The sequence below is a fragment of the Cydia splendana genome, chromosome 2, assembly GCF_910591565.1.
Source record: "Cydia splendana chromosome 2, ilCydSple1.2, whole genome shotgun sequence".
Classification (NCBI taxonomy): Eukaryota; Metazoa; Arthropoda; class Insecta; order Lepidoptera; family Tortricidae; genus Cydia; species Cydia splendana.
The window spans coordinates 10,575,317-10,599,612 of record NC_085961.1 but is presented as its reverse complement, the minus strand read 5'-3'; the positions used below and the strand labels follow the sequence as shown (position 1 = coordinate 10,599,612).

General features: G+C 37.0%; 1 protein-coding gene across 3 annotated transcripts in view; it reads right to left on the bottom strand.

Moving 5' to 3' along the window:
• Window positions 1–24,296, bottom strand: part of LOC134803612 (dorsal-ventral patterning tolloid-like protein 1) — a 132,133-nt gene that overhangs the window by 54,126 nt on the left and 53,711 nt on the right. The window contains exon 1 of one of the 3 annotated variants that reach the window (XM_063776417.1): window positions 21,253–21,548. The exons of the other annotated variants lie outside the window; for them this stretch is intronic. The gene's annotated coding sequence lies outside the window, so the exon portion shown is untranslated. Of the gene's footprint in view, window positions 1–21,252; window positions 21,549–24,296 lie in introns of those variants that run through there. 3 annotated transcript variants of the gene reach the window in all.

The window sequence follows — 24,296 nt, the reverse complement described above, 5'->3', positions numbered from 1 at the left end:
ATGAGCCGATTGTTATTGTAATTCGAGAACGTGCCCGTAGGCCACCGCGCCACTCGCTACCCCGCTACATTGTAGCAATCATCGCCCACTCCAAATAACAACGAATCAACTTTCAGACCAATTTGTGTTCTAGTTATACGATCTCTTTCGTGTATGATACTAATCTGTCAGTGTCAATAGTGACTTTCTTCATGCAGTATCGAATATCTAAAACTCGAATTGGCCTGTTTGTTACAATACACCAAATAAACCAAGTAACGTTAAACCTAACCTAACCTACTTAATCTGTTGAAACGACAATAAAACATTATTTCACAGTTGAAAGTGTTGAGCAAAACTTGTTCTATAGTACTTATAAGTGCATATAAGTTGCGCAGTAAAATCAAAGCAAAAATAACGTACCTTTTTAACATTGAAAATGTTTTTTCGATCGCATCAGTATAGCCCTCCAATTTCAGCCAGAGTGAGACATCGCCCTGGTCTCGTGAGTTTTAGGGCTACATGAATGGTCCAGGTTTCAAAAGATTCGTCTTAACAAGGGCTACAATATGGTGAAAAATTATTATGAAAAAGTCAAAAACTCTTTTCGGAAATCTCAAAAATGTTGAAAAATTACGCATTTTTTCGGTGTCTTTTCGCAGCGAATCGACAATTTCTCGAAAAAGAAAAGCGATATCGATAAAATAAAAAAAAGCCCTAGGGGTATTGAGGTAGGCTACATTTTGAAAAAAACCGGACCTCTCTATCTCTTACGGCCTAGGCTGTGGCTTATCCTTTATGTAGCGAAATGTCAGGATACCGCAGGAGGCGTGCGCGGCGGCGCGGGGTACCTATACAAGTAGTATGCTTGAAGTTTGTTGATTATTGTATAGGTAAAGCTTGATATGTTATTGAAATAAATATAAATGGTGATTTTTTTTAATAATTTCCACTACTTTTATTTCTTTCTAAAATTATTCAGATAGTTTAATATCTAAGTGTGCTCGTGAGTGCACATAATTACTGACATTGTTTGTTACAGGTAAGTGTGATTTCAACATTTGTTTACTGTGTTGGTGAAGTTTATAGGTACATACGTCGAGAAAATTCGGATAGACGTCAGACGTCAAGAGGGTTCGCCTTGGAAAAGAAGGAAGGAACATTCCCGTTCGCAATTGATGGAAGTATTCAAATGTAGTGATGTTCGAAATCAAAGATAACTAACAACAATTATCTACGAAACTACGATAGCTTCTGTAATTAAGTTGTAAGTTTATTTGACTCAGGATTGTTGGTACAACACACAGGAATACTGATTTTTTGTTGTCGGGCAGGCAAGGGAAAAAAAAGCGCAGACCGAGCGCCACTACACGTGCAAGCCATAACCACTTGACCACACTACGTCGAATCACTTCGAAAGATCGTTCAAAAAAGGACAGTCATTCTTAGATTCCAATGCACTCTCAAAATGCGTTAGTTTTTGCGTCAACATAAAACGAGCATCGGTAACGCGCTAATTGACCGAAGCGTAGCGAAGGTCTACGTTTTGACTCGAGCAATTTGCTTTCGTATGTCCGGATGTTCTCCTCTACAGGTCGCAATTCTTAACTGATTCTCATGAAATTTTGTGACCAGATTCTATGACTAAATAAAATTTTTTTGTCAATCCGGTTTTTGGAAATTTTTAAAAATGGCGGAGTCGTGATACCTGTCGCCTAAACAAATAGTCGTATCGATATCATAAGAGTTTTTTCTTTTTGAGACATGTTTACAGAGTTAATAGCAAAAAATGCAGAAAAAAAATATCGCTGGTTTAGGCGGTATTTAGATATTTAGTTTTGTATTTCCGGATGTTCTCCTCTACAGGTCGCAATTCTTAACCGATTCTCATGAAATTTTGTGACCAGATTCTATGACTAAATAATTTTTTTTTGTCAATCCGGTTTTTGGAAATTTTTAAAAATGGCGGAGTCGTGATACCTAGCGCTTAAACAAATAATCGTATCGATATCATAAGAGCTTTTTCTTTTTGATATATGTTTATAGATTAAATGTCCAAAAATTCAGAAAATTTGTTTCGCTGGTTTTGGCGGTATTTAGATATTTCGTTTTTACTTGAGAATGAGTAGCTAAATTTCGTCAGCTTTAGTAAGAACTATCATGGCGCATTTTGCAAACGTTCGCTTTTTTTGTTTGCATTGGGAGGTCTCTGGTTCCATCCCCAGTAATTGTATGCTGCTACACAACTTTTTGTATTTTTTTATACTTAAATTTCGTATCAATTGTTGTTTTTTATTTTATTATTTTATTTTGAAAAAATGAAAAATATCGTATTTTTTATTTATCAAGCGCGGGCTAAGCGTATTCGTTTAATTTTTGCAAGAGATGATGGCTTTTTGCGCTTTAAAGAAAATTTGATTCTTGAATATACGGCGCCATACCTTTGGCCTCTATGCTCGTCTAGATGGCGACACCATTTTATATTTAAAAATTTTTACTCATATCAGTAAAAGAACAAGAGTCAAAATCATATGGCGTTCTAAAAATAAAATAAAAACATTTATCCATACATATATACATTTATTGATATTTTTTATTCATTTTCATTTGAATCCTGTATCGAAAGATGGCAGTAAATTTACAGCACTGATTTACAGTGACTACAAAATTTAGTACGACAATAACCCTCTACTATAGGGACCGTGCGCGTTGGAGGGTCTGCCATCTTGTGGTCTGAATCGGAAACATGTACAATTGCCAAAGCAAGTTCTACCATCAACCGTTCTCGTAGGTACGTTTTCTTGTGCATAGTAGGTTCTGCCATCTTGTGGGCTACATCGGAATCATAAACTACACATCTAAAGATCTGACGGCTCCTGTGCTGCCCCCTATAGTTCATGCACTTCCCCTATACAATCTTTAGAATTTAGATTAGTTAGATATTTAAATTCTTACTCGACTAAAATTAAAAGCATGAAACTCCTTCTATTGCGACTCGAGGAGGAACAAAGACTGAAAAGACTGGCAAACCAAACGCGCACGAAGCTTCTCAGTTGCAGTTTACAGGCTTATTAAATGTTGGTTCCCTAACATAAGTAGAGTTAGACCAAGAAAAGTCTGCAGAGATTTTGACACTGGCACAAATAACATTGGTACTGCGTGTGCTGTCAAAATCTCTGCAGACTTTTCTTGGTCTAACTCTATCCACTTTTCTATACAATTAGTATGGCGACGTGGATACTTAAGTTGGGGCACCGACCGTACACTGACATCGGAATGATATTTTTATCATGTTATTTAGTAGTCATCGTGCGTCTCGCTTGCGCCAATACATGTACGGACAAGAACCAGCGATGCACGCAAATGCACGATAACTAAATGACATCAGTTAGACGTCATTCTGATATCAGTGTACGTTTGAATTGGCCTGTTAGCCAAAAATTGTTTCGTATGTCCATCTGTTCTACTCTACTGGTCGCATTTCTAAACCAATTCCCGAATTTTGTAAGCAGGTTCAATAGGTAGGTAGGTTTTAATTGTCAAATTAGATTCTCTAAATTCTTCTAAACAACGAAGCCATACATTTACTCAGTTTTAAGCTCAGCTCGCGAGGTCTACAGCTCACAGAGCCACTAGTAATAATTGCAACAGCTCAAAATTCATACGTGGACAACCTAAATACTATACGCGATATAATTAGGTAAAATTTGTTTCAAATCTAAAGTCATTCAACATTCAACCTTATTCAGCCAAATTAAAAAAAATTACTCGCGTTATTACTTTTCATATTCACACCGCCCATACCCTTATAAGGGGGTATGAATGAAGCACTTAAAGTTACCTCGAAATACAACAACAGTCATTGATAACTGCAACCTGAAACCCCAGTGATAAGAATTCTTGCCCGACTATAACAACAAAATATTCCCTAACGTAAACAAACGGTAAGACTTGCGTTACTTTACTCTGTAAAACTCAGTATAAACAATTCCTGCATATTAAATTTTTACAGGATTATTGAAAGAAAAGATAGTTGTGTAGTTGAAAGATATATATTTCTAATACAACTATCTTTTCTTTCATTAATGAAAAAAACCGTTATTCGATTTAAACTGTGTGTCGTCCTAGGGACCTACGTAGACCTACGTGGTCCGTAACTTATTTTGCACTCACAATAAAAATGTGAAATAGTTATTTGTACAACAAGAGAGCAAAGTTAGATATATCTTCGAGTGCTTATTTTGAGTCCCGTGCAAGCAAAAGATTCTATAATAGATTCACGAGCGTAGCGAGTTAGGGAATAGATTCACGAGTGTAGCGAGTGAATCTATTATAGAATTTTGAGCGTAGTTAGGGACTCAAAAGCGCACGAGATGTAAATAACTTAGATCTCGTGTTCTACTGTGTGATGAAGAAGGATTACCTAAATTTTTCAGGTTCAAGGGTGTCTAATATTTACGTTCTCACTTCTGAAGTGAAAATTTGTGTGTACAACACGAGATCAAAGTTATTTACATCTCGTGTGCTTTTGAGTCCCTTCCTACGCTCAAGATTCTAAATTACACTATAATAATCTTTCGGTTGCACGGGACTCAAAATAAGAACTCGAACAAATATCAAACTTTGATCTCTTGTTGTACAAATAACTATTGTTTAAACTCAAATAATTTGTACACTTTAAGTGCATAGTATATTTCTTTCCTTTTTTTTGAGTATCGTATAATTATCATCATATAATTTTAATTGTAAACATTTTTCGATAAATAACAAAGTGATTTCGAATAAAAATATAACTAAGTTTAAGTGTGTCATTTAGGAGCCCACGTGTGGTAGTTTTATTTCATCCGTGTGGCTCTGTTTTTTGTTTTTTATTATATCTATACAATCTACTATCTAAAATAATTTGTACACTTATAGTGCAACGTACCTATATTTCTTTACTATTTTTCTTGTGTCATTTAGGAGCGCATGCGGGGTAGTTACTTCTTTACTATTTTTCTTTTCGAGTATCGTATAATTTTAATTGTTAAGAATTTTTAAGAAATAAAAATGTGAAGAACTGATTTATTTAAATTCATTTTCATTTTTTCAATGTATCCGAAGGTCGTGAGAGGCACGAGATCTGTGAATTTTTCATCAACGTTTCATCAAAAACCCTCAAAAAGTACACAAAGAGCTGTTTTTATTATTATTATTGGGAGCCTATGTCCCAATGCTGGGCGAAGGCCTCACCCCAAAGAGCTGCTAAATCGAAAAAACACGTTCGTGTAACACAGTGTATAGAATGAATAAGAGGGTCATCCGGGTGGTACCTACTATGAAGAAAGAAGTTACAAAGTGACGGTCTCCAATGTCCCATTTTCCATATCGAGCCGTAATTATATCCATTAAAAGATGTATGTAACATACTTATGTCTAATATGCACATTAGCTACTAAATGCGAATATAGGCCATGCACTTTTAATGACAAAAAAGGTTAAAAAAAACCAGCATAGTGCTTGTCGGGCCACGTATTATATAAAAACGTCATACAAAAACAAATTATATTATTATATTTATTGGAACAAACTCACTGAATCGATCATGTTCAGAATATTTTTTGTGAAAAGTATTTATTAAGATTTTTATTGTTAGATATATAGGGGATATTAAATACTTACATGTTTTAGACTTTCTGTGTGATTAATTGATTATTGTCTAAAGTGTTTACTTAATCAAAATTTTCAGTTTTAGTTACATGTAGTTACTTATAAAGTGACCAAGGTCTCCAGTCCTCCACGATTGGGTCTACTCTTTCGTATATGTCATACATGACGTCTATTCGTTTGTACCAGTGAAACATCATTAGCGTTTTTCAAGTAGATTCCAGAGCGAAGTAACGAGTATAAAAGAGATGGGGAGTGCGAAATCTCTTTCATTCAGTCGATGCAAGGATTGTATCTCAAAGCCTTTTGAGGAGCACCGCTTATCCATCTTATGAATATTTCAGGGTAAGGTTCGCCGATACGAGGGCATTGACAACGCGAACGCTCAAGAGCCTACTGACAGTGAGATAGGGTAGGTACAGTACACTTATGAAGGAACTCTATTCACCTATATTACGACTTGTGCAAATGAAAGAGTAAATGTCAATCCTGCCTTCATTATTGCTTCTTATCACAATCTTTTAATGTTTTCAACCATCTTCATCAGTTGAACCGGATTTCTACATAACTTTTCTAATAGCTCGTGACATTGCAAGGCCATAACATAAAATTGATCATAGGGGCTATTCATAAATTACACGTCATTTCAAATTAGGGGGGGGGGGGGGTCTGGACATCGGATGATGGTAGCATGACGTAGGAGGAAACGGGGTCATTCGAAGCATGATTTTTGGATGATGTTAGGGGGGGGGGGTGTCGAAAATCGTCAAAAATCGATGACGTAATTTATGGACAGCCCCATAGGCAAGCCCATTTTCATATTAGAATACGCTTACGCCAACGCTTTTTAAATAATTAGCCACTTTTGATAGTAAGGCCACATGACTGCCATGTCCCAGGCTGGCATTAAAACAAGTCGAAATTATGAAAACCTAATTTAAAAAACAATATACCGTACCTACTAACCTACCTTCGTCCGACCTTTGTCTTCAGGAATAATCAAACCGATAATTCACACTATTTAAAGGATGACTCACGTTATTACCGGGACGTGTCCGGGTCGGAGCTTCCAGCACTTACTTTTCTATAACATGACAGGCGATCACGTGATGATTTCCATAGAAAACGATGCGCCGGAAGCTCCAGCCCGGACACGGCCCGGTCTAACGTGAGTCATCATTAATATGAAAGTACGTACACATTCCTATGCCCCGTATAACACAAGATGGGTCAAGAGAGACGAAAGGTTCCGGCGGACGTCAACGTAAAGCAATGCTGTAACAAGACGGCCTATGTGACACAACGTCCCGGGCCATTTGCGATCATGCTTATCAATGTTTCTTTACACTACTTATGTTCACTAATTGATACTTAAAGTAGTTTCTAGAAGTTTGTATACAAGGACGTAAAACACTAAAATGATGCTCTACACAAGTACCTATGTTGAGTACTTTTTCTCTAATGGTTCTATATTTACTTTTAAATTACCTCCATCGGGAGTACTAACAGCACTGAATGTTCAAATTGTATTGAGGTAGGTACAGTTGACTGTAAAAATATGGGTGTAGACAACTTACTCAAAAATATGTCCCATAGTTCTTAATTCACTGACATAAGAGTTATGGGACATATTTTTGAGATGATTTGTACATCCATATTTTTACAGTTGACTGTACTTATAAGCAACGTGAATGCTTATCCTTACCTAAACAATAAGTTCCTCCGCCCCAGATACCGAAGTTTCTAATTACGCCGAAGTCAGCAATCTCCACAACAATCCCGATCCTGCTAATTGACCCCAAGCCCTTTATACATATTTGAGGTAAACAACAGAAGCTCCAATATGTTATGATCAAACCTAAAGTTCCCAAACAGTTAGGAAGGGTATGCAAATCGGGAGTAGGTAGGTACATTTGAGAGGTTAACAATTACGTGGTGTATGTAGCTATTACATAACTACATGTTTTATCCTTTAGAAAATATTAATTACTTAATATAACCTACATACGAGTAGGTAATTATTATACATGCCGAGATCATTGTACGCTTTCACTAAGCTGAAAACATCATTGTGACAGTAATTTGTCATCAGAAATAACACGATAAGAATGTGAAAGAAGAGGCACATACATCCTTTTGCTTACGTTTTTAGGTTACCAAGTGTGTATTTCAGCCAAAACGAATGTGGTATCTTTATTAGAGAAATAAATGTCAAAATAACGGATGAGGGACTCCCAAATCCAATAAGGCAGACAGACGACATGGCTTGCGTTTATCCAACCGGACATTATGAGATATTATGTTCCTAATGTTATATACCTATCGTGTATATTACCGAGTGCATTCTTGCGCCACTCGCAGTTGTGGTATCCGAGTCCTTGTTGGTGCCTTGAATCGACAAAGTCTTGAAGTTCCGATAGGTACTTTGATCTTTATACGAGTTGGAAAGCGATGATACTATCTTACTAGTACATGTTACAATCGAAGCATAAACGATAAGAATGTGAAATTAGTGTCATATACTGGGATACTCAGTATATGATCTTTTGATTTTTATTGTACCTTTCTGATGAATTGATTAGTAAGATTTTTAACATATCTATTACGATCGAACCCGCTTAATACAATCACATTTACATATTACAATTTCCTAAAAACGCTATTTTACAATGATCCTTGCAAATTATTTTTATACATTTTATCATGTTTAATAGGCTTTTCCGCTTGAAACGCCACGACGTTAGGGACTCTACGAAATCTTCATTTATAAGCGGATTTTACTGTATGTTAACGTTACTAACAGCGATTTAATACCGAACCGAACCAGTAAAGAATTGCGTGGTATAGCTACTAAATTCGGGGAACAGAAAGAAACGTGCATTTAAACGTCCCGAGTAGATGCGCTTTATATAGTTACTACTTAGTACTACTACCAATAAATCCTTTCTTTTTTCGATTTTCCCTTTTCCCTCATAGGTGAAATAATAAATTTCTGAAATTCCAACTAAGCATCCCATCATTCTTGCTTTCATTCTTGATATTTTTAAGTTACATTGCAACGTTGGGTACCTATAGGACTCTTGTTATTGTTGTCATATTCTGGTTTGTCCCTACACGTCACAATAGCATTTTATCTACCTACCCTCAAACCAAGAATGAAATAATAGTACGTAAGTGGAGAAAATAGCCGATCGTATCCATAAAATAATAACCTTTTACGTAAAAAACATTTTCCCAATTTAGACGTTTCGACAGACGTCCAGGTGTTTCGACAACCGGGTAGAGTAAACTTAAACTGACGTTTATTTACTTGACTCACGAGCTATTTTAGCGTAAAGTCTAGCTCTAAATATTTGATGAAGCCAAATTGGTACACGAAGTGCGTGAGTGCCTACATGCGGAAACGTTCTATTTCCTTTCAATTAACTACACGAAAATGAATAATTGTTCTAATTTCCACACCCATTGTATGTACATGTCGGACCCTGACATCAGAAAGACGTATTGCAGCGTTATAGTTCATTATTTTAGACGCCTGTATAAAATCGATTAGCAATGTTGAGCTACATGTTATTTGATTGTAACGAAATAAATAAAGTTGCGTAGAGAGTAACGCCATCTATTGGCGCATTGTTGAAATAAAGTCGCGTAGAGAGTAACGCCATCTACTGGCGTGTTGTTGAACTAAAATGACAGGTAGAAGGCTTTGGAACGTCGAGAGGTTTCTCTCGAGTGAGCGTAGGCACGAGTTGGTATTTTTGTCGGTATGTTGGTAGACTGGTCGAGCAGGTTTACCAACTTGACTGAGGCGGGAGCGGAGAGGCTCCGCCGCTGGTATTTCTTCTTGATCGGACCGCGCTAGAGATCGGACGTACTCGTTAGCCAACCTCGTGCCTAACTCGCTACGTTCCTGAAGGTTTATACCTGAAGGATTATTGTGATAGCTTATGGAATCCCGCGTTCTTTAACCATTTAGCCAAGTGTTTTATTTCAAGTGTTATTTTGATTTCTTATGTTTCATTAGAAGCTTACTTTTGTGAAATAAAGAAATGATGTGTTATGTGTTGTTTTAACTTGTTTTGAAAAGATTTGTCCCTCTGAGTTTGTTGCCGGTCCCATATAGGGCTAAATCTTCTCGTGTTAGAGGCGTAGGGTTGGAGCCGGCCTAGTTTGACTTGAATAAAGATTTAAACGGTTTCTTTTTACTTTCATATCGCTCCCTTGAGTTAAACATAGCAATTAGTTCTTTTAAACATTTAGTACTGAAGTATAGTAGGCACTAGTATGGTTAACGAGTCCTAAGGTTTATTTCATGCACTGGTAGCATGGTAGCATACTGGTTTAGCTGTGAAGTAATACATTATCGTACTACCCCACGCGCCCACCGCTTTTAGGACCATCGGTACTCGACATCAGCAAGTGGGATGAATGCAGAGTTTCATGTATTGCTTGCACAGCCACCTGGGAGCGTGGTGTATTTCCGTGTGTTTTGGTGACCTACATTCCATAATCTGGACACGTGGTAATTGTAAGCTCACGTGTCTAACCTTAATTGAAAGGTGAGTGCAATTCATTATGTTATTTGGTGAGAATTATTGTGAAATTGTGAATTATGATTGAGGCAGTTTAGCATAACGGTTGTGACGTGACGTCATCTCTGGGATCGTTACGTTTCTTTGTAATTAATTTTTGTAATCCATTTAAATCGAAGCGATCTTGAGTTATTTTGATTTGAAATCCATACTGCTAATTAAAACCAAGTATTAACTATCACGATGTGATATTATTTCATCGCTCATTTGTGAATTTACCCTCAATAATTGATTTTTCATGAAAATACAATTAATTTTTATAATCCATTTAAATCTAAGTGATCTTAAGTTATTTTGATGTGAAATCCGTATTGTTAATTAAAACTAACTATCAGCCAATACGACGTGATATTATTTTATCGCTCACTTGTGAATCTACCCTCAATAATTGATTTTTTTATGAAGATACAATTAATTTTTATAATCCATTTAAATCTAAGTGATCTTGAATTATTTTGAAGTGAAATCCATGTTGTTAATTACAACCAAATATCGGCTATCACGACGTGATATTATTTCATCGCTCACTTGTGCTTCTACCCTCAAAAATATTCTTTTTTTGAAAATACAATGCACCGTAAGAAATGGATCCTGCTGATTTGCCAATGCATAGGATTGTGTAATCCCTACCCTGTAAAGTTTAGTAATTAGTAAAATTGTTACAAATTATTGCCCGTAATGCCGTGATAGATCACAAATCGTGCATACTATGAAAGCATGAGCTACGCATATGAAAATTAATGTTACAGTGTGCTGCAACCTGAGCAGGGACAACTTACAGACGCCATCACCTGTAACACAGAAGCAGCTGTGCAGTATCGTCTGTTCTGGAGATTTGGAAATAAAAGGACAGGTTTCGTTCCAATTGTTTATTAGTGAATTTTATTATGAGTGTAATGGCGAAGCATAACAGTCTAACGTAACTAATTAGCTGTCACTTTTCGTATTGGCCCATTTTACCGTGTTACTTATTTTTGGAACACATGTTTGTTTGTTCATAGAATGAAATAAAACGCACTCATTGAAGTTTAAATTTTATTCTGAGATTTTTGAAATCCCGTATACATTGGAAACATGTTTTTTTTTTGTCTGCTACATTGCATTTAATAAACCTTTGAGTTTATCCTGCTTACATGATAAACCTGATGCCGTGCTAATGATGATTTCAGTAACAGCCAGCTATGTTAAACTACATCGTGCATCTCGCCATCTGCCGCAGCAACGGCAACTGCAAGGCGGAAAGCATCAGCCTTCGTGCTTGGGTTGGACTTCACCACCACCTTTGACTGGGACGCGTGCATTGTGCTTTATTAATCTGGTGAGCAGTTCCCATTTTGTTGGGATTATTTTGAGAGGGTTTACTTCTGCATAGAAGTTTTGAGCGAGTTTCTGTTGTTAAAGCTAAAGTAAAAAGCTGAGTTTCTGTTGTTAAAGCTAAAGTAGAAAGCTATCTTTAGTGATTTTGATCAGTGATGTTCAGTTTCAGTTGATCAGTTGACGCTGATAGTACCAATGGTTCTGAGTAACATGATTTAAAGACCTGTTTTTATTTTCTTTTTGGAATTCACTCTTAACATTGTTTTTGCTTTCGACGGACTGAAAGCTTGTACTTTCGAAGGACTGAAGGCAAGCCCGATGGACTGGGCTCTACTGTTTTGCTTTCGATGGACTGAAGGCACGCCCGATGGACTGGGCACTAATGTTTTGCTTTAGATGGACTGGGTATTGTTTAGTGACCGCATCAGAAGTGCCGGAGCATGTAAGAGGTGCACGTGGTCTGCTTTTTATGTGCAGAATGCTCTTTGCGAGGAGTAGCACTTACGCGGCTGAGATGGTTACTTCTGACGAGGGTCTGGTATCTGCCGAAGGACTGGCAATGCACCGAAGGACTGGTGTTGTTTTGTTAAAAATGAATTCCCGTTGATGTACTGTGTTCATATGAGTAAAATTGGCATTATTAAGTCAGAGTGCTATTTATTTTAAGATGTCCTACAATGATTATTATCACATTTGACCAAAATATTTTTTTTTAATGCCAGATAATTTCCCCGTAAATTGATATTGATGACAATAGTAGTGATACTGTCGAGCAATGAATTAGAGCTGTTGTGATTTGTGTTATTGATGTTTGAGATTGTTCTGTTTTCACATAAATTTGAGAGTATCCGCCAGATGGAGGCGATGATTAAGGGAGTGTATCCGCTAGATAGCGGCGATGATTACTGATTATTTTTATTAAGTCGTTGCTCGATGGACTATTTTTGACTAGAGAAATGAGGATTGATTAATGACTTTGAACTATTTTTTTGGTTTGATTGATAATAAAGTTTGATTTTAATAGTAATTTGAGAGAGACCCAAATTGTGGGTCAGGAATGACCGAGCGATGAGATACTGTGCTGAGTATTTTGTTACAGAATCAAATGCATACACCCACACACGAGGACGTGTGTAGCGCAGGACGGCCGTGTCGGACCCTGACATCAGAAAGACGTATTGCAGCGTTATAGTTCATTATTTTAGACGCCTGTATAAAATCGATTAGCAATGTTGAGCTACATGTTATTTGATTGTAACGAAATAAATAAAGTTGCGTAGAGAGTAACGCCATCTATTGGCGCATTGTTGAAATAAAGTCGCGTAGAGAGTAACGCCATCTACTGGCGTGTTGTTGAACTAAAATTACAGGTAGAAGGCTTTGGAACGTCGAGAGGTTTCTCTCGAGTGAGCGTAGGCACGAGTTGGTATTTTTGTCGGTATGTTGGTAGACTGGTCGAGCAGGTTTACCAACTTGACTGAGGCGGGAGCGGAGAGGCTCCGCCGCTGGTATTTCTTCTTGATCGGACCGCGCTAGAGATCGGACGTACTCGTTAGCCAACCTCGTGCCTAACTCGCTACGTTCCTGAAGGTTTATACCTGAAGGATTATTGTGATAGCTTATGGAATCCCGCGTTCTTTAACCATTTAGCCAAGTGTTTTATTTCAAGTGTTATTTTGATTTCTTATGTTTCATTAGAAGCTTACTTTTGTGAAATAAAGAAATGATGTGTTATGTGTTGTTTTAACTTGTTTTGAAAAGATTTGTCCCTCTGAGTTTGTTGCCGGTCCCATATAGGGCTAAATCTTCTCATGTTAGAGGCGTAGGGTTGGAGCCGGCCTAGTTTGACTTGAATAAAGATTTAAACGGTTTCTTTTTACTTTCATATCGCTCCCTTGAGTTAAACATAGCAATTAGTTATTTTAAACATTTAGTACTGAAGTATAGTAGGCACTAGTATGGTTAACGAGTCCTAAGGTTTATTTCATGCACTGGTAGCATGGTAGCATACTGGTTTAGCTGTGAAGTAATACATTATCGTACTACCCCACGCGCCCACCGCCCTTTGAGACCATCCGCATTCGACATACATATGTAGGCATGTTCACTGAACTGATGTTCCTATTACTGGAAATTCAGTAAACGTTAAAGTAACAGGATTACTCACGCATTAAGATCTTTTTAAGACTAGTTCAAGCTATTTTAAACTTATGTGGTAATCAAAGTATTTACTAGGGCTCGCGGTCGTGTCCGGGTTTCGTGTACACGTGTTCGGTACCCGTTTCCGAACTACACGTACACGGTTTTCTGACCCGTTCTACACGTGTAGTCGTGCACACGTGTAATTAAGATCCGTGTATCCGGGTACCCGTGTACCCGTGTACACGGTGAAACGGACCTTAAATACACGCGGGCCTAACCCGTCCTTGGCGTGTAGCGGAGATAGTAGTAATGTATATATGGATGTTCAATGTGATTGATATGTGTTGTACCAATTTAATTTATTTTTCACCTCAGCAGCTCGAACAAGGGTACTTTGCTAACAGTGAGCAAAATGCGATTTTGTTAAAGGAAAATATATATTCCGTTCGTGGTAGTTTCAGTCAGAGATGGGCAAAATTCATTTGAATGACGAATTACGAATGAGAATTACCAAATCATTCGCGAATGACGAATAATTTTTTCGAATGATCATTCGTGTTCAATTCATTCGCGAATAATTTATTCGGCGAATAAAATAGCCTTACAAAATAACTATTTAGCTGTTTTATATCCCAATAGTAAAAAGAAAATGTTTTCTATCGGTTTATCTGGTTGGTTGATTTGAGGTGTGGAAACTGGGAATACGCCTCATGTATTGGCGGTCACGTGGGGCGAGAACAACTGGAAATACACCAATAATGGGGGTATTCCCGTTTGTCCCCTTCGGGAACATGTGGGAAAAGACAAACAATCTTTCCCATTTGTCCCCACTTCATTGAAGCAGGGACAAATAGGAACACACCATTAACGGGTGTATTCTTATTGTTCCCCGCCGGGAACAGATGGGAATAGGCGCTGCATATAAAACATTTCCATTTGTCCCTCATGTATGGCGTAGGTCACGTGGATAGGGGACAAATGGGGTTATATCAATAATGCACCCATTATAACCAATAATGGGTGTATGCCCATTTGTCCCCGCGGGGAACATATAGGAAAAGAAGCCGCATATAAATATTTCCCATTTGTTCCCACCTTATTTTTGTAAGGACAAAAGGGAACACACTATTTTCGGATGTATTCCCATTTGTCCCCGCCGGGTACAGAAGTGATAGGATTTGCATATAAATATTTCCCATCTGTACCCTCCTTATTGGTGTGGGGACAAATGGGAACACACCATTTTCGGAATAATTCCTATTTGTCCACGCCGCGAGAGACATTTGGGAAAAGACGCTGCATAGAAATCTTTTGTATCGGCACCAAATGGGAACACCAATATCGGGGACAAATGGGAACACCAAAACTCATATAAAACATTCCCATTTGTCCCCGCCTCATGTATGGCGTAGGTCACGTGAATCGGGGACAAATGGGAATACACCAATAATGCACCCATCATTACCAATAATGGGTGAATTCCCATTTGTCTCCGCTGTGAACATATGTGAAGACCCTGCATAAAAATATTTTCCATTTTTCTCCACCTTATTGGGGTGGGGATAATTGGGAACACAATTTTCGGATGTATTCCCATTTGTCTACGTCGGGAACTGATGGAATAGGTGCTGCATATAAATCGTACCCATTTGTCTCGGGGACAAATGGGAACACCAATATCGGGGACAAATGGGAACACCAAATATCATATACAACATGCCCATTTGTCCCCGCCTCATGTATGGTGTAGGTCACGTGAATCGGGGACAAATGGGAATACACAAATAATGCACCCATCATTACCAATAATGGTCGAATTCCCATTTGTCTCCGCGGGGAATATATTTGAAGACCCTGCATAAAAATATTTTCCATTTTTCCCCACCTTATTGGGGTGGGGATAATTGGGAACACAATTTTCGGATGTATTCCCATTTGTCTACGTCGGGAACTGATGGAATAGGCGCTGCATATAAACAATTCCCATTTGTCCCCACCATGGATGGCGACGGTCAGTTGGGGCCTTTCCCAAAATTTTCCTTGGCTCTAAAATACGCTGCAGTTGCATACCTATTTAGATTTGCCATCTGAGTGTGTATTACAAAAATCCTTCGTGTAATTTATTCGAATAATTCATTTCTTATTCGAAATTCTAAACGAATGGTTTATTCGCGAATAATTTATTCGCGAATATTAATCTCACCATAATTATTTAGATTAAAAATGATTCGAATAATGCCCAACTCTGGTTTCAGTAAGCATAACTATCTACTTTTGTATTAAATAATCATTTAGGTTTATATAACACTTTAAACTCTCGCGTTTTGTACACATAATTACACAAACGGGTCTACCGCGATATAATTTCATTGTTTTTACCTTTAATTCCGACGTTTCAGCTGAGTTGCACCAGCTGTGGTCACGGAAAGACTGACGTCCCAACAAATGGTAACATGGTGGTGGTGGTATTTAGGTTTACTTTAATTATCAAAAAACTACATCAATGAAGAAACTGAAATACCAACAATGAAGTCAACGGTTACTGAGATATTGTTAATTTTAATCTTATGATTATTGAAACAAATTGTACTTACCTACCTATTATTGACATTACAAATCAATCCAGTAAAACTGTAAAGTAGGTAATCGAATCTTCCTAACCTTCCACATATTCAATCGTATGTCTTCATAGCACGAATCTCCACTACACGAGAGTGAAGGGTCGAACCGGCGGGTAAATAAGATCCGTTATTTCGTGTATCCGTGTACCCGTGTACACGGGTACCCGTGTAAACGTTTCCGAATCCGGGCGGGTTCGTGTAGTTCGGGTTCTTAAGCCCGGCGGGCTTAAGAACACGGGTACCCGTGTCAGCGTGTAACACGTGTATCGGGAGCTCTAGTATTTACTTGACCATTACTTTGGCACTAGGTACATACATAGGCGTTTAAATTTAATATGTAACGTCATGTATAATCACTTATTGTGTTAATATATACTCGTACGTAATATAAACGTATACGTAGGTATTCGTATTATTTAAATTTTAAACACCTTGCTCTGGAGGTATACAATACGTACATATATAGAGCAACCTGTGAAAGCGACTAATCCCCTTTACATAATGTGTACACTAGCTTTATTTTTACAACCAGATCATCCTCCACAGATTAACAACAGCCAGTTACCCGGATCAAGTAATGAAGAAAACATAATTATAGCAAAGTAACTAAAGGAATTTCTATGCTCTGTGCTCTATAGCTATTTTTAACCGACTTCCAAATCTAAAAGGAGGAGGTTATCAATTCGGTTGTATGTTTTTTTTTTATGTTTGTTACTCCATATCTCCGTCATTACTGGACCGATTTTGAAAATTCTTTTTTTGATTGTATGTATATGCATACAGATTGGTCCCGTTTTTGTCAAAACCCAGTTCTGATGATGGGATCCATGAGAAATTGAGGGAACTCCTCAAATCTTAAAGACATACATATAGTGATTTTGGTGTTTTTATCAACAAATCAAGCATGTACATTCAGAAAGGTGACATTTAATGAAGAGGAACTGCTGATGATGATCAGAAGGGAACTCCTCAACCACATATAGTTCACGTTTGACGATTTGTCCTCTTCGTTATGTTTGTTAAGCAAGTTAAGTTTTTAAGCCATATTTTTGTCAAGCTCGAGTTCTGATGATGGGTTCTATGAGGAATCGAGGGAACTCCTCAAATCTTAAAGGCATGCGTATAGAGATTTTTGTATTTTCATCAGAAAATCAAGTATTTTCATTAAAAACTGTCGCATTTGATAAAGTGGAACTGCTGATGATGATCAGAACAGAACTCTTCAACGACGCATAGTGCACGTGTGGTGATTTGTCCTCTTCGTTATGTTTGTTAAGCAAGTTAAGTTTTTAAGCCACATTTATGTCAAGCACGAGTTCTGAACATGGGGTCCAGGAGGTCGAGGGGACTCCTCAAATCTTAAAGGCATACGTATAGATATTTTTGTATTTTCAACAGAAAATCGAGCATTTACATTAAAATCTGTCGCATTTGATGAAGTGGAACTGCTGATGATGAACAGAACTCTTCAACGATGCATAGTTTGGCGATTTCGATTTTGTGGGTTAGGTTAGGATAGAACTGCGACCCTTAGAGAAACGAAGTGCTACTAGAAAAGTGGGTAAGGTTAGGTTCGGTTAGAACTGCGACCCTTACAGAAACGAAATATGCTACGAGAAAAAGGTGACGAATTGGATTACTATATCTGGTGATCAGTTAAATACCAGCCAATAATGTATATGGCATTTCAAACTATTTTGAGAAGTCGGTTTTTTTCTATTAAAGATTATTAGGACGTTACCTCGATAGCTAACCTCCGACTGATGTAAACCGATGTCTAACCTAATGAGGTTAAACTATGTCGAATCTCCATTTTACAGGTGTACATAGTTACCTACAAGACAATCGAAACTTTTTTTTTTATTACCTTAATCTAATGTTTCGCCAAACTGTGAGACAGTTTGTTGGCGGCTAACGTAGGTACTTATTCAAAAAATAGAATGAAATAGAAAATATGAATTTTCTTGAAACAAGGCGGCCACGCTAAGCACAAAGTTTTATTCCAAAGATTCATCGCTGTTAAAAAAGTTTATACATGAACGCTGGCCCAGCCGGCAGGAGCCGACAAGCGGCTTAAAAGTGTTAATTACCTGCGCACGGCGCTGATGTCGCTGATCTAGCGAATAGCACCCTCTTTATCATTTTTAAGGATATTCTCCTCTCCTGAGTGCCTAAGCCTGATTTGTTTGTTTGGATTATGCTATGTTCTTTGTCTTCTCTGTAAAATATAAACGGGAGTTTGATGTAAAACCGGTCATGGAAGCTCTTTACAAGCTATTCGATTTCGTCAAACGATTGCCAAAGGCCACAAACATGGGATAGAAACTACTTAAGTACTACTAGTACTTAAGGTTTGTGTCAAAATTGCATAAGTGGTTACTGGAAAAAGCTTTTTATTCAGTACAGGAGTTATTTTTAGACATTTAGAACTATTTTTATATTTATTTCTTATTTTATTATGTTTTGCTTAATTTGAAATATTTTTATCAAGAGCTGTAGATTTAAATTAATGATTTATATTTGCCAGTCTAATGCGATGGTGAGTAATATGATGTCTTGGCACGGCCGTGCCCCCAGATTATGTAAATAGTTTGTAAATAATGTATAGTATAATATAGGTTAAAACAAAACATAATTTGCATGCCTAGATTATTGGCGAAATGTGCTGAACTCGCAAAATTGCATGTTAACACCAAACTTCTGTACCTACCACATTTCTAGCAAATAAATTTCTATTTCTATCTCTATTTCTATTTTTAAGAAAGACAATAAGACACTTCTGAACTAAGGATATGTCATTAAGCTTTTCAAAGGTCATAACTACTCATAACATAACGGAGAGTCTTGCACATAAGTTACTAGACGACTTCTAACAGTTCTAACTTACGCGCGAGGAAAAATGTTGTCTCATACATTTGGGCGAATAATATGTCAATGTTTCTATGGAAGAGCAGATTTTTTATCGCGATTTCATGGTTGGCTCCATTGTAAAAGTTGTTCAGTGGGTATGACCTACATATTCACCCCTCAAGGGGCCCACAGATTACCAGTTCGCCGGACGATATCAGCCTGTCAGTTGTTCGGAACTGTCACCTTTTGCGTTTAACCTTTGGTTTAACTGACATTCTGATATTGATATCGTCCGGCAAACTGGTAATCTGTGGGCCCCTTCAGAGTATGGTCAGATATAACAAACTTTACTTATACGTACTTTATTATAAAGAAAATAAAGGTCACAGACACGTCTATGTTATTTATTCTCTAGTAATAAACACAGAATGTACGTATCACCTGATCATCCATCGTTAATGCACTTTTCATAAACAACACTATCAGAATTATATAAAATGTACCTAAAACCTTTCTTAATGAAAAAGAGTCCTTTCACGAAATAATTAAGCAAGGTAAAAAAGCCGCATCAACGGTAGGTATATAAACTTTACTTAACCAATATAATATAGGAGGGTGGCAGAGATTGATCGGCGTGTCGCCGAGTATGACGCGGTATACACCGACCACGGCATAAAGCATTTTTGCCTACAAAGCTTTTTAAACCCGCATATTCGGCCAAGCTACACAGATTTTAGGGCGCGTATTTACCAACGACCCAGCATTCTGACAAAAGGGGACAAAATACTTACTTAAATACCAAATTTTTCTCTGTAGCTAATCCTAATTTATACTTCAGTAAACATGTCGAAAAAGGTTTATTCGGTGTATGGATTTTAATAAAATGACTAGAATAGCATTAAACAAGCTTTTATAATTGCTAAATAAATATAATAAGACAAATTAACACTGTTTGGCTTATAACAGGTAATGTATATTTAAAATGAAGCTCAATAGAGATTGACAATAATGTACCTAAACAAACCAATTAATTTTGTTGCCCTTCATTATTAGATACTTCGTAATCTCTCACTTTTTAAGGACGATCATGATCTCATTAGCAGTTTTTATACTTACTTAAATATTTAATTTATATCAATTATTAATTCAAATATATGTTAGGTAATTATTAATATTTAATGATAACCATTTCTATTGTAAATAAATTAAGATTTAGAATAGTAAAAAATATATCTATTACTATATATACTCTGATATTAATTTTATTTGATACGCTATAAGAGACCGTCGTAATAGCCATTGGAAAACTAAATTTAATTTGGATTTTATTGCTGTTATGCGAGTTTGCGCCTGTTACATATGCGAGGTGGGGCAATTAGGTATTTATCAAATTTCAAACACGAAATTTGATGAAGAATTGACAATGTTGTAACCATTAAGTAAAACATCCCTTTTAAACGTCTTCATTGCAAAATGTTTCTCAGTAAATTAAACAAATCGCTAATAGAGTAGGGCGATAATAAGAAGGCAAGCGGGTCGAGGATCGTAACAGAGTAGGTAAATTAATTAGACTAGACTTGAAGCAACACTCCGCGCGATCCCCGCCGCCAATCTCCGGTTTACTTCGCAGGCTGGGGCCTGACTCAAAACAATAGATTTTCCGCGAATAAAAGGAATCCAGTGGAAAATAAAAAGGTGAGAAAAGAAAAACTTTTTTCATTTTCCATTAGGAACAACATTCAAGATGGTTTTATCTTGTACTCCCCTTTAACAAAATTTTAGTAGGGTGCTAAAAGGTATTTTATCAGCTTTCTCCGTCACATGTCAGTTTAGTTTTGCAACCCGAGGCATCACAGTAACACTATTATTATACTAGTAAGTACTTTTTAGTATTATTATACTAGTAGTTTAGTATTATTACCTACCTACTAAAACCAGATATAAAAATAAAATCCCGTAAAATGTGCTGATAGCACAAGCGTAGATCTCATGTAAGCTTTGACCGTCCTCAGTAGGTGGGTAAAACACACCCAACTTGTTAGGAGAAAAGGACGCTGACAAAGCGGCTGCGCCAGAGTATATTACAAAAACAACAATGAATTTACCTCTCGTCCGCCTCCGCTAGGAGCCGCCCTTCGCCTCGATGTTCTGTCCGACCACAATGATGAGGATGATGAAGACCAGCAGCAGCACCAGGATGCAGCAGATGGCGACTGCGAGCATGGCCGCGTGCTCGCCCAGCTTGGTGGCGCCCCGCGCGGCGCACGCGCGCGCCGCTGCAAGCGTCGCCCCGACAACTGGCGCGCTAATGATACCGACTAACCACTTGTATTTCGAAAACCAAACGCTTTTCACTATTTATTATATCTTTCAATTTTAAATACCGAAGTACCGTTTTGATAAAATGTAGTCTGTTTCTTTTATTGTCGCGTTTTCTACCATACACCACTTTACGGATAATAATATATCGTCTAATTAGTTACTTTTATAACTCTTTATACCCGGCATACTCATTAATGGACGGTAGGTACGGTAATAGATTCTTGACAGATAGTATCGGGATTTGCTGCCAAGACAGACAGAAATTATAAATTATCCAACCGATACCAACTGTCAAAAAGTTATGCAGAAGTTTTCATTTGGATACCTCATTAACATCCTATACGAGTTATACCTATACGAGTAAAATACCTACTCCTATCTACCTATTTACTAAATGAGACCGAGGAACTATTACAATGACTAGGTATTCAGAAATTAAAATGCGTTCTGCGTACTTCAATTTCGCCTGCCATTTCCTCGACGGATATTGTGCGTCGTGATCTCAATTAGACGGATCGAGACTCGAAGAAAAGCCTCGATAGGTCATTAAGATCGTATACGCTCGTTTTCACGCCTTGAAAACCTTCATGTACTGTTTAAAGATAAGTACCTACTGCCGTTTTGAGGCTAGAACAAAATTCCTCACAACGTCGCGTAATTCACGTTTGGTTTGCCATTAATTTTCTTGGGGTATTATGTAACTCATAAACACTCTTGAAGTGGATCTGGTCGCGATTATCGTTAACAGAAATCCGCAATGAAACAATGTGTTCTGTTTTAGTAATGCCACACCATAGTCAAATATACCTATTCTATTATCGTTTTATATAGTTTTTTAAACTCGGTAGTTTTTGTTAATATTTATCTACAATCCAGTGTAGCAATTTTCATTTCAAAGAACTTAGCGCTACAGACACGTTCTAATTATTCATAAAACGAGAACAAGGAATCATCAGCCGATTCTCATTTTCTCATTCACGGTCGAGTGAGTTCAATCTGAAACAGCGAGACTTTTTATGGTAATGCGCTGGCCGCTGAGATGCTCGTAAACAACGCAAATGTTTTTTTCTAGGGGTCGATGGAATCGATAAACAGCCGGGTAAGAGTGACAAATGGCCAGTGACAATGCCAGTTGTCTCTATACGAAAGTTTTAGCAGTAAACAAAGATAAAAGCGAGATGGAGTGTCGGAAATAAATTAAATGTTGTTGTCAAGAATCGTTAACAAAGGAGATCGTCGATTTACTTAGGCGTTTGGGCCCACTCACAAATTGAACGTATACATGTAATATATATAGGAAATTAATCGTTATAATTGCTAGATCATGATGATAAAAACAGAATCACGAAATATAACGGGAATTTTGAGAAGTACTGCAATAAAAACATGAACATGACAAGAAAAACTTTTATATACAAAAGCGTATACTACTCACACTACGCTGTAAAAGTGTTTTGACTTTTTAAAAGAAAATAGACAAAGTCTGACATGTAAATGAAACTGAAATCGTATCCGCGTTCAATAAAAAGTTATATTTTGATCTTATTCGGAAGTTCATTGTTACTTCTACGGAGAGTGAACAGATTCATTTTAAATCTTCTTTCAATGAAGAAAGGTTTATTCATGGACCTGGAATACTACGGACGTAGTTTTGCTAAGACAAAAACTGTGATTCCATCATCCACCAATTTCCTAGTATTTACGTGTGACACACACACATTGACAGTTATCTCAATGCCCTCATCCACCAATTTGCCGTCAGATGGATCGAAACGTCAGTGAAGTAAATTTGTCCGAGAAAAATGTAAAATATGCCGGGTAATTGATGCCCTTCTTATTAAATCATTATGTATATAAGAGATAATTTAGGATATTTAGGTAAATAGCTAAATTATTGATTTTGCATTTCAAACTAGGTCGGTATGGTAATTTCCCGATAATAAGGAGATTAAAGACGTTTACATGAATAATGTTTGATAGTTAACGTTTATTTGTTATGTAAGGTAAACATACTCATGGTGCTCGACGCGGTCCCAGTCCAGTACATGTCATCTTGAAACTTAAACCATTGTCAATAGAGGTGACAGCAAAGTGTCATCTATTGGGCATTAACATGTCGAGCACTAGTACATTTACCTTATATTTATTTTTTGTTTAAAACCAGATGTGTTACAAGTTAAATATCATTAGGTATTGAAAATAATATTTGCACAAAGTAATTTGCATGTAATTTGCAAGTAATGCGCATTTTCAAGACCTATAAAATCAGTTAGGTACACACTTTTTTATCGTCTAACGTAAAACTGTCCTACTTTAATATTTGAAAACAAGGACGATATTGAAAATAATTGTTTCACCATTAGGGGAGAATTTGTGTTACATGGTATCACTCGTCTACACGCACACTTTCAAACCGTCCGCCATTGCAGTGTCACAGTTTGTCTTAAGTGACATTCCCTCTGTCAAATATATAACTCTATGGGTTTATTTAAGGTTGGCGTTACTTGAAAATATTTGACAGATTGTTAAAAATGGTTGCGTTTAGTTAAATAAAAGTAGCATGATATCGTCGTATTCTGAATTCGTTTAAATCTCCAAACTATGTAACTAAATAAAAAGTCAAATTACTATATTTCTTAACTACTTATTTTAGGCATTTTTACAGTCGATTTAGAATTTAAAAGTAGGTATATATTAAATAAATAATGAATGACACTAATAATATTTTGAATAGTATCGAAACGCACTTATGTCAACTATGACTTATGGCTACCCACCTTATAGTTTAAAGCAGCGGTCGGCAACCTTTTTTTGCGTAGTTTTAGTA